Here is a 10,970-nt window from a genome sequence, read left to right on the forward strand (position 1 = left end):
CACGAAATCGAGAATTATTCTCTCTACTCTGGGACTAACTTCCTAGATCTTAAAATGTTAATGAACTGCGTGCATATGACCTTTCCATTGTGTATCTTCAATATTCTTGAAGTTTAGTAGAAGAGTAAGTCCGTAATTGAGACCCAAAGCTGCTGGCTGTTACATTCCACAAGTTCACTAACTGGATATAGAATATAGAGCTCTGTGTACTCCGTGCGTCTGAAGTGGGGGGTGGGGGGAGATATTTACAGAACGGTTTAAACACAAACGTAAAAACATGTAACAGAGCTCTTTGCTATTATCAGGTGGACGTTGGACGTGCCCAGCTTGCTGTGTGTGCTCAACTACAAACCAGAGCTATTTATGTTTGAAAAAAATGAGATTATCAATCATCTGCATTTGACTACTGAAAAGTTAAGATTCCAGGAAGAAGGGAATAGCTTATATTCTAATGGTGCCCCTATTAAACAGGAAACCAAAGGACTTTAAGCCAGGATTTTAGAAATTTGCATTTACAGGATTTCCCCCTCCTGGTAAATCACAATGAGCCAGCAATATTCCAGCACCTCCCCACCCCACTTTGGCCATTATGAGCTTTAGACAATTAATTCACTTAGTACAAATGAATCATTTGCTTTTTAGGCAAATGATCCTTTACCCAGTTCCTCTTGTTCGAAAGTAAAAGTTACACTTACTGAGAAGACATCCTAAAACAGATTTCCTTAATGCTTTATTCTGTGGATACTTAAATGTTGACCTACTTTATACCTTAAATGACCTTAAATATCACCTTAAAATAAACATGATTTCCAGTTACTAATTCAGTTCTGAATGGGCTATGAATGGCTCCAAAGGTATGTGAAAAATTACTCTGTTATTTTGCTTTAAAAAAAATGTGATGTCTAAGTGTGTATGCAATGTTCTAATGCTTCAAAACATGTACGTACGTCTTGTTTATCTGGAAATCATTTCTTTCTGCTTATATCATTTATAAATAGAATACGTTCTGTAATAACTTAAAATAGCCCTCCCTACATAACAATTCTATCAAAATACTTACTACCAGTCTGTATTTACCAACATTTATCACATTTTGCAAAATAATGTAGAAAAAAAAAAGACAACGATTTTATGGCCCTGGAATTCCAGTAATGATGACCAACATGTTTTAAATTCCAGTAAAAGTTATGGTTACATTTCAACAAGTGTCTCTTTCCTTTCTCTTACCTCTGCTGCTAGCCCAGAGGTAAACTCATAAAAGAAAAATCTTAAGCAAGGTGTTTGCAAAATCAGGGAACAGGAGTTAGTGAGTGTTTTAAAGGGGTGCTGGTCCCAGGGCCAAGAATTGGCAATCTCTATGTGCAATGTGTGATGTGATCTATTACGTGCAACAACATGGAGCAGTATGTGCCATAATCTCAGAAACTTCAAGTTAAAAATGATGTTTTGCAGGAAGTAAACATTGAGGGTTCCCACACTTAGACGAAATAAATCTGTAATTATACCTCAATAAATAAAAATATTTTTAAAAAGTATATAATTTTAAGACCAAAATAGCTTTTGACCTTATAATAAACACATACAGAAATAAACTTTTGGATAAGAATAGAGAAGGGGTATTTTCCAAGAAGTAGAGCCAGTTTGAAGATCTTATTTAATAGCGTAACACGTTTTATATGCAGTTTAAAAACAACAACAACGTTCCCAATTAGACATTGGTTTGCTTTAAAAAGATTACTGTACTAGGAGAATTAATAAACATTCAGAAATATGATTTTCTTTGCTTCTGGCCAAGAACATTCCTGCATTCTTGTCAAAAAATGTTCACTGGCTACTACTGACATTGTGAGGGGTAACTATAAGATACCTGGAGAACCCAGAAATAAGATCCAGGGAGCCCTAACACCACCAACTGTAGTCCGTCATAACTCCCCCAGCACGAGGAAAACTTTTTGCTTTGGAGCCAAAGAAGAGCACGGGTCAAATACATCCGAGTCGGGAGTCGGCAGCATCATTCAACAAGTCCCTCCTACCAGCTCCCGAAGGGATCCCGGAAAGTCATCCCTTACCACTTCCCCACCCCCAGCCTCCCGGCCCCCAGCAGCTGCTCTGGGTAGCTTGGCCGGCAGAGGGCACCCTCTACCTTCCCTAGCACCAAGCTCCCTGCCCCCTCCTCCTCGCCCCCCAAGCCCAGTCCCTCCACCCCGCTCCACCCCGCTCCACCCCCAACACAGAAACACAGCATCCTCCGACCGCGAATCCAATTCACTCCAGCGACCCCAAGACTTTTCTCTCCTGGGGGTGCCCCCAGTCTGCAATTTCCCTTCTCAGCCCGTCGGGCATAAAGCCCCCAAACCCTCAGCAATTTCTTTCCAGGCGCAGCTCACCCATTCCTTCTTCCCGGCTTTGCATCCCCAGAGACCCACCCGAGTCGACACCCCATCCTGCTCCCGAAAGTCAAAACTTGTAATTCCCTGGAAGGTGCTCCAAGGGAAGGCCGCGAGATGGGGTTAAGTGTGGGCGCAGCCAGCCCCGGAGTCCCGCAGCCCCTTTCAGGTCCGAGCTGCAGGAGTGTCTCAAGTTTTCCGAGATATACTGGCACTGGACCTGTGTAAGTCCGCTTTGGTCTCAAATCCCGAGGCGCAGGTGACCGTGTGCAGCCTGGCTGGAGCCCCGGGGGCGGTGGTGTGGGCTGAGGGAGCAAGGGACCCCCCCAAAATCTGCGCGGGGACCGCCAGCCCATAGGAAAGATACATATCCCAGCTCCGACACAGTCACCGCAGTCAGGGCCCCGACAGCTGGCGCCCTAAATCTCTCACGACCCCGGCTGTGCTAGGGGAGGGTTTCGGGGGATCCCCGGGGCGCCGTCTCCGCTCCTGCTACGCAGCTCCGCGTCTCCTCTAGGCTTTTTCTCCCCCACTTCAGGGCTGCCCGGGGTCCCTCTCCCTCGGGGGGTCCTGGCTGCCCTCTGGGCCGGGGGACGCCGAGGAGAAAGCTCCGCCGGAGCAACTCCAAGTCCCCCTTTTCCTGGAGGGGAGGAAAGGAGTTCCAACCTCTTCCCACAACTTCGGGCACCCCCAGCCAACTTTCCCCCGCGGACGGGCGGCTCCCGCGCCAAGCCCCACGCCCGCTACTCGCCTACCTCGGAGTCCACACAAAGCTCACGGGTCCCCGGCGGAGGAGTCACATCGTTATCTCGCTCCTGGCCCCTGAGCCCAGCCCGGATCCCCGTCGCGGAGCCGCTGGCCGCCGGCCCCACAACAGCGGTGGCAACTGCAGTTCAAGTGTCTCATCAAAGCTTCCCAAGGAGGAGGCGGGGGGCGCGCCGGGCCGGCTTCTCAGCCCCGCCCGGGAGCCCGCGGCGCGACGGGGGGCGCGGGACAGCGAGCGGGCGGGTGCGCCCGGGCGCGGCGGCGGCGGTGACCGGGAGCTCCAGCCTGCGCCTCGAGCTCCGGTCAGACATTATTTAGCTCTTCGGTTGAGCTTCGATTGGTCAAACGGCGCCGCCCCCCGCCCCCCTCCCCCGGCTCGCCCGCGCCACCGATACCCGTGCGGGGCGGCCGCTTAAAGGGAACGCCGCGCCTTTTCCTCGCTCTGGCTCAGCCCCTGGGGCTCCCGGGGCTCCCCGGGTCCGTGCACCCGCCTCCGCCTGTCCTTGGGACCCCGCGACGTGTCCCCGCAAGCCCCGCGCCCTCCCGGGGTTCCGGGGCAGGACGTACGCGCCGCGCCCGCTGCTTCGAGGAGCGACCTACCCCCGCCCGGGGAAACCCCGCATCCGCGCCCTTCGCGGAAACCCAGGCTGTGCGCGCTGGGGCGGGAAGGAGCTGGTGCGAATCGAGCGTCCCCGGGGTCTTGCTCCCCTCCCTTGCAACTCCCTCCGCCCTATCCCAGCACCCAAGTTCTGCGGGAGAGGGCGTGCATTTCCCGGGCCAGGAGACACACCTTCCCGCACCTTCCCGCACGACGGAGCTGCAAACGCGAGCACACAATGAAATCGCACGGAGCATGGGGGCTATAGGTTTACTCCGCTGCCTTAAACACGTCGGCTTAAACAGAGTTCGTGCACTGACCTCTCCAGAGTTTGCCTAATAGGAATTCAATCAAGATAATAAAGGCATTTTTTATTAATGAATGCCCCCAGATAACGTTACATCAAGTTACTTGCTCCAGCCAGTAATGACAGACCTCACTAAAGCCAAACGCTTTCTAGCAGACCAGAGAAAAACGGAAAGAGAGAGAAAGAAAAGAAACCCACCTTTTCAGTCACTACTTGTCAAAGTAAACATCAAGGCAGCTGCTCTGGGGAAGACTTCGGCCCCAAAACTCCCAGACTCTATTATTATTATTTTTTTTTCACGTTCCCTTTGGTTAAAAAGAAGTGGGGGGTGCGAGTCTTTGGTGCCCGGTATGTACGCCTTCTGTTCTGCAGCAAAGAAGTTAAATTATTGATAGTGGAAATTGCATGGCGGAGGTAATACTCGCACCCCCTGAGCGAGGAGCTCCATTTGATCTCGGCAGGGGCAGGGAGATTTCATGCTAGCTCGCCAGGGGGAGCGGCAGCGCGAGCAGCCCTCTCCGCGGTGAATGGGAAAGTGGGTGGGAGTCCACGAGAGGGCTCCACGGTGCCTTGACGTGCGGTGTCATATGATACCTCCGCTGCCTCGAAATAGACACTCTAGTGCACGAATTACCAGAATCAAAATTCAGCGCATTTAAAATGATACATCTTTTATTAGAAGAGTTCCGTTCCAGGGCATTGCATGGTTTTGCAGATGTTTTCACTTCTCTCCCTAGCAAACTTACACACATAAACCAATCCTTTTAATAATGAACCTGGGCAGCAAAGATAAAGAGCCTTCTGTTCTTACCTGTGGGATGGGGGGTGGGGGGAAGAAGCAGTTGGCTCAGTTAATCCTACCCTCGCGCCCCTCCCCCACTCAGCGAAGAGCAGTCTTTAGGGTGCAGGTAGCCAAGATCCTCGGAGAGAACTTAAGTGGCTAGGGTCCAGAGGACTATTTTCAATTTGCCATTGGACGAACACTGTCAACCGTCTACCTAGGTTCCTGTTTTGAAGTTGAATTTTCTTCCCAATTGTCCAACCGATTCGTAGGCTACTGGGAAAGACCTTAAAATATAGAATAAGGAACAGGACGGCAGTACTTAATTTGTAGTCCTTGGACCTCCCGCGAGCATACAAGTCATCTGGGTGCCTGCTAAAACGCAGATTTCTCCTCCTGAATTCGTGATTTAGTAGGGGTGGGGCCGGGTCTAGGAATTAACATTTTAACAAGCATCCCAGGCAATTCGGATGCAGAAAATCTGAGGTCACGCTCTGAGAAACACTTCCTTAAGGAATGAATAAATGGGTGTCAGAGGAATCGCCCATCCTCCCCCAATTTGGTAGGCCAGTTTTATGTGTATGTGCATTTTTCTCTAATCTCAAAGGGGTTTGACCTAATAATTGCTAAGACTCATTGCGGTAAGAATTTCCCTAAACACTCCAACATTAATTTGGGGAAAGGGAAAGATTTATAAACAGTTTCCTTTCCTGGACCCTCTTGTGGTTATCAAGAATGTGCTGTTGAACTGAGTATATAATAATATTATATCTAAGGGTTTACAGTTAATAAAATGAGTTCACTTGTATTAGCTGCTTTAGAGCTTCTAAAGACTAGTGACAGAAACTATTATTATTTTATAAATGAAGAACCTGAGGGTCAATGCCATGAAATAATTTGCCCAAATTCACACAGCTAAATGCCAGAGAGGAGACTTCAATGAACTCAGGAACTCCAGCTAGAAATATCCGTGCCTCCCCCCACCTCAAAATAAACAAAGCTATCTGTACCTTGGAAGTGTTATCAGAAGGATTTCCCAAATTGGTGGACTGAGTAGTCAAATTGCTCAAAAACATGCATATTCTTAGCGTGTCAGACATTTAGCTTTGCACTTCTATCAGCATGACAGGACACATGACCAATACAAACTACCTTACAGCACAGATGATGAGGTTTACTGTGGGATATTTAATGCATGTGAAATCTGCAGGCTAGCCAGAAGCAATAAAGGACAGTGGGCATGAAGCTGGGCTTGGCCACCTCAGAGAAACTCTGTATTGATTCCCAGGGCTGTAGGCTGAATGCAGACACAATTTCTTTTAATACTGCAAAACAATTTAAGAGACTAGATTTATAAATTAAACACACACACACATATACACACACAAACCTTGTACTATATAAAGTACTAGAGGAGCCCTACCTAAACTTTTTAAAATAACTTTATGCTAACTTCAAACCCATGCTTATTTTCCAACTTTAAATTTGCTTGAAAATGAGTTATTTCCTCAAGTTCTTAAGCTCAATTGTAATTTATTTCCTTGGAAAAATACCTACCAAGTGAGAGTCAAGAATCTTAGCATTCTCGGTGCCGCTCAGTTAGAAGTTATGGCAGATCTTCTACGGGCTAAATCCACATTGCCACATCAGCATTTTTGTGGAAGGAAAAGTGTTCTCATTTCCGAGACTCTGATTGTGTCTACGGCCAATCTTCTTATCCCTACTCTCCCTTGACGTTATACAAATAAATGTTTGTATCTCTACTTTCCAGTGTGTGGTGAAGTTTTACTGAGGAAAAGACAGAGGAGTCAGAAATGGCAGGAATATTTAGAAATAAAAGAAGAACAAATGTCAATTCAGATAAACCCTTTGATGAATCAGACCTCTTGACATTTCTGAGCATTTTAAAACTTTCTGATTTGTGATTACAGTGTTACCAAAACAGTAAAAGATCAGACTTAAAATACTTTATTTTTCTTAAAAGTACATCTTACATTCAAAAACAATGAAGCTAAGATAAACTAAGTTGTACTGGTGTGTTGCACGGAACTCTGAATAATTTTTTTATTTGTTTAGTTCAGGTAGCATATGGAGATAGTGCTAGAAGTCTAAGATCAAACTTTTTACAAAATTATTTTCCTATTATGATCAAGGGTGATGCTGAGAATATAGAGCAAACATTTCTGATTCTCCTTAAAGATTAGTCTCTCACATGATTGATAGGTTAAGAACAAAGTTCCCAAATTCATGATCTGAACATTTTCTCAATCACCCAAAGGAGGAAAAACTTGACTGCTTGAAAAGAAAATGCTCCATATTTCACTTTTGGGGGGCTTAAAAATTAATTTTGAATTAGTTAAAATCTTTATTTTTGGTTATGGGCTAATTCGATTCTAACCCAATGTTCTAGAAGGACAAAGGTCAGGAAGAAATGTGAATTCTCATCTATTCTTGTCAAGAAACATAAACTAAGCCTCATTACCCAAGTGGGAACAGAGGCAGTAGACTCAGATTTGACATTGACATATTTTTTTCTATTAATAATTTTAATTGGTGAGGTCAATTCTATCATTATAAGCATTTTATGTTTAATTATATTTATTTGTTTCCTAGTTACTCCTGCCTTCAATCCTCCTTGCAAAAAAAAAAAAAAGTTGTCTAGAATCAAATGAATTGACTAAAACTGCTGAAAATCTTCGTAATTAGCATAGGGAAAATAATCAGTAAACAGAAAACTCTACTGCTTCGCAGAGTGGCAAAGGTATTTTCAAAGTCATGCTGCATGATTTCAAAGGCCCAATCCAGCACTGAACTGTGTCACTTCTAATCCTACAAATTATTGAGTAAGGTCTGTCCTGAGAAAAATCTTAAAAGAGAAATAATATTCCTGTTTATTAGATGGTACTTTAATATGGGGTGTATTTCTTCTCTGTAAGCTTTTTGTGAACCTCAAGAATAGCTTCTATGCCACAATCAAATGCCCAAATTGGCCAACACCTGTTACAGGAATTATGGAACCAAGTATGGCCATTAGTGGCAAACAAAAAAAAGAAAGGAGTCACAGCAGGAAAATGTTAGAAGGGCCCAAATTAGGAGAATAGAACAAGAAGGTCAAAAACCGATCCCATCTGGGAATAATATTTAGTTGGATCAAGAGAAACAGCACCAAAACTGTTATAAAACAACTGAGACTAACCTCCAAACATATGAGAGTCATCAACTTGTAACCCTCTGAGTTACCAGATTTTCCCTGAGAACATTTAAAAATTAATAGTGAAGAATAAATTGGTTTACTCATTGTAATGTTTCTGTAAGCACGGTCAAAAGGGTTGCGATCGTAGACCGAGAACAAACATTAGAACTGACAGAGATAGCTGCCTGTGGTATGTCGTTGGTTTTACTGAGAGAAGAGTCATGAGAAGAATTAGCAGGTTTAAACCAGAAGGTTTCAGGACATTGAATCAAATTGTAAAGTACAGATTACCTTATTTTTGAGACAACTAGGCTGTTTGGTGATCGCAATGAGAGATTTTCTACTGTTAAATTTCATATTCTTCATGGAGAAAGTTAGAAACATATGCAAAAAGAGAATTTAGAAAAAAAACCATTGAGCTTCCTAAAAAACAAAATCACACTAGGAATTTGGCCTATTTTTATATGATTCTGAATCTATACAGTGCCTGTCTTGAATGGGCTCTCTGACAAAGGACCTGAGCAGGACGTGCAGCTGGCTCTCTTGTCTAAATCCTCCCGATAGCACAGGCATGGTAGGAATAAAATCCTCAGTGCTACACGTGTGGCAACAAGGGTTGAGACTTAGATTTGTCTAGCATACAGAACCATTGGAAACATCTGAAACGCTTGACTTTCTCAACTTCAGTTAATCTTCAGTTTACTATCTTCATGTCATGCTTACATTCATTCAGTTGATGAAAACTTGCTGAATACCTACTGCCAAACATTGCTCTATGTTTTGTTTTAAGATGTTATTTTTTAAGTAGTCTCTACACCTAACATAGGGCCCGAACTTGCAACCCTGAATTCAAGAGTAACATGCTCCGCCAACTAAGCCAACCAGGTACCCCACCCCTTTGGACTATGTTAAAGGCAGATGAATAAAACATATTTCAGCTCTTTAGATACTCAAATTCTAGAACATAAGATCTGTCTTTTAATCCATTGGGTCATTTGTGAACTAGTTAAAGGTAGGAAATTATGTTTGGTTTTGCTTTCCTTTGTCATGGATTTGGTGTATGGGAAGATGATCTTCAACATGCTGGCAGTGGCCAGGGATATAAGTGATGGACAAGAAACTTGTTCCCAAAGCTGGAAGGGCACCTAGCAGCTGGGGAGGCCTGTCATGATTGATCAGGGCCCTAGTTACCCTTGGTTAGCAGCATTTTACAGAAGGTAGACAAAGGATAAGGGATCCTGATATAAGTAATGGTAGGAAGGAAATGAGGCATTGTTCAGGCAAATAATTTTTCTAAGTGGTTAGGTAGATTTATAAAAAGAGATCCAGAGGGGATCTTAAGAGATTATCTCATCTTCCTCACCACTCATAGGCCTATCATTGCAGACCAGTAGATTCCACATTCTTCTTCTGAAGACCTTTCTAAGGATCCAGCAATTCTAGGGCTTGGAAGTTCCCACTTACAACACATTTTTGTTCTTGTTGCAATTTATATCTTATTTCATTTCTTCCAACCTTAGTGAAGATGGAGAACAGCTGCTTACTAACCTCCTGTGTTATTAAGTCACCACTCGGACTTTTCTCATAGCAAGAAATCAGATCTCACAAACTTTCTTCATAAACTCCAACTTCCAATCCATTAATCATTTCCCTCGGTCTACCCTGGACCTCCTCCAAGATCTCCATATTCTTCTGAAAATGTGAAGCCCCATACTAGACATGTGTGTGAAATTATCCAGGGCTCAGGAAACATGAGAGTCATGAATTATCTGAACACAGCTGTTGGGAAAACTAAAGGGGAGATTCAATCAGATTGACAAATCCTTCCCTTGCAACTTAGAGACAGAAGTAGTTTGTTTCATAAAAAGATGAGCCTTCATGTCAAAGCTGTATCTTGTATCCTTAGTTTTTAGATGACGCACTTTGTGAAAGAAACAGAATTCTCTCTCAGAAGGTAAGGACTACAAAACACTACACTACTTTTAAAGCTTCTACTTTCTCCTAATTTGATAAATTTCTCCTATCTTTTAATTTTGTCTGTATATAAAGCCTAATTAGAATAGAGTAAAACTAAATTGAAGTCCATACAAAAGAATCATGTTAACCTACATGATACCTAGAAGCAAGTTTAACTGATTATTTCACTTGTCATTTATAGCTCTGTTATGATCTCACAACCCAATGTGACCAAATATTTTGGGCCTTCTCATTCTTTATAGCCCAGATGAAGAGCATGGGATCAGCAGAAATACCATTCCCACTACTCATGGTTGTCTCTTTAGGGCATGTTTAGGGCCTTCAGTGGTGACTACAAACTCAATCTAGTAGTCCCGAGAAGAAATTAGGCCAGTCATGGAATGAAATCAACACTCTAAAAAGAAACTGAATAGGAGATGAGGACATTTATTTCCCCTTCATAATATGATTTTGAGAAGTTGTCAAGGGACTCTGTGACCAAAAGAAGACTACTAGGCTAGGAGTGTTTGCTGTAAGTAGTCTGAAGTTCTGAAACCTTGATCTATCAATGCAGGGCACCAAGAGTAGTAAGTCTAGTTGGATCTAAGAAAGGGTGATGTTGATGCAGGTGGATAGGACAAATATAATGTTTCATAAAAGTTGAAGACAGAGAGATGGGATAGAATGGGGAATGGATGGGGGAAAGCAGAGCCACACATTTAAATTCCAAGACCCCTTCATTGATTTTTTTGGTCAGTCATTGCTATATACACACTCAACGAAACCCATTTTTCTCTGCCTGGACAGTGGTTATGACCTGGGAAAGGTGGGTGATATGTGTGAAGTAGTGGGTTATATGGTTAGATATCCAATTTTGGAAGTCAGATGTTGATTCCACGGTACAAATTAAATATATTTCTGGGATGCATATTCAGACCACAGTCAGCTTTCCTCGAGACAGCCTCTATGCTGAATTAGAAAAA

General features: G+C 43.7%; 1 protein-coding gene across 1 annotated transcript in view; it reads right to left on the reverse strand.

Annotated features, from left to right (window-relative positions):
- BDNF (brain derived neurotrophic factor) overlaps nt 1-4,568 on the reverse strand; it is a 40,084-nt gene extending 35,516 nt beyond the window's left edge. Inside the window, exon 1 of the mRNA XM_035012477.1 lies at nt 4,256-4,568. The gene's annotated coding sequence lies outside the window, so the exon portion shown is untranslated. The remainder of the gene's footprint in view (nt 1-4,255) is intronic.
- Between the last annotated feature and the right edge of the window lie 6,402 nt (nt 4,569-10,970).

The sequence above is a fragment of the Mirounga leonina genome, unplaced genomic scaffold (genome assembly GCF_011800145.1).
Source record: "Mirounga leonina isolate KUSES-001 unplaced genomic scaffold, KU_Mleo_1.0 Mir_166, whole genome shotgun sequence".
In the NCBI taxonomy this organism is placed as follows: Eukaryota; Metazoa; Chordata; class Mammalia; order Carnivora; family Phocidae; genus Mirounga; species Mirounga leonina.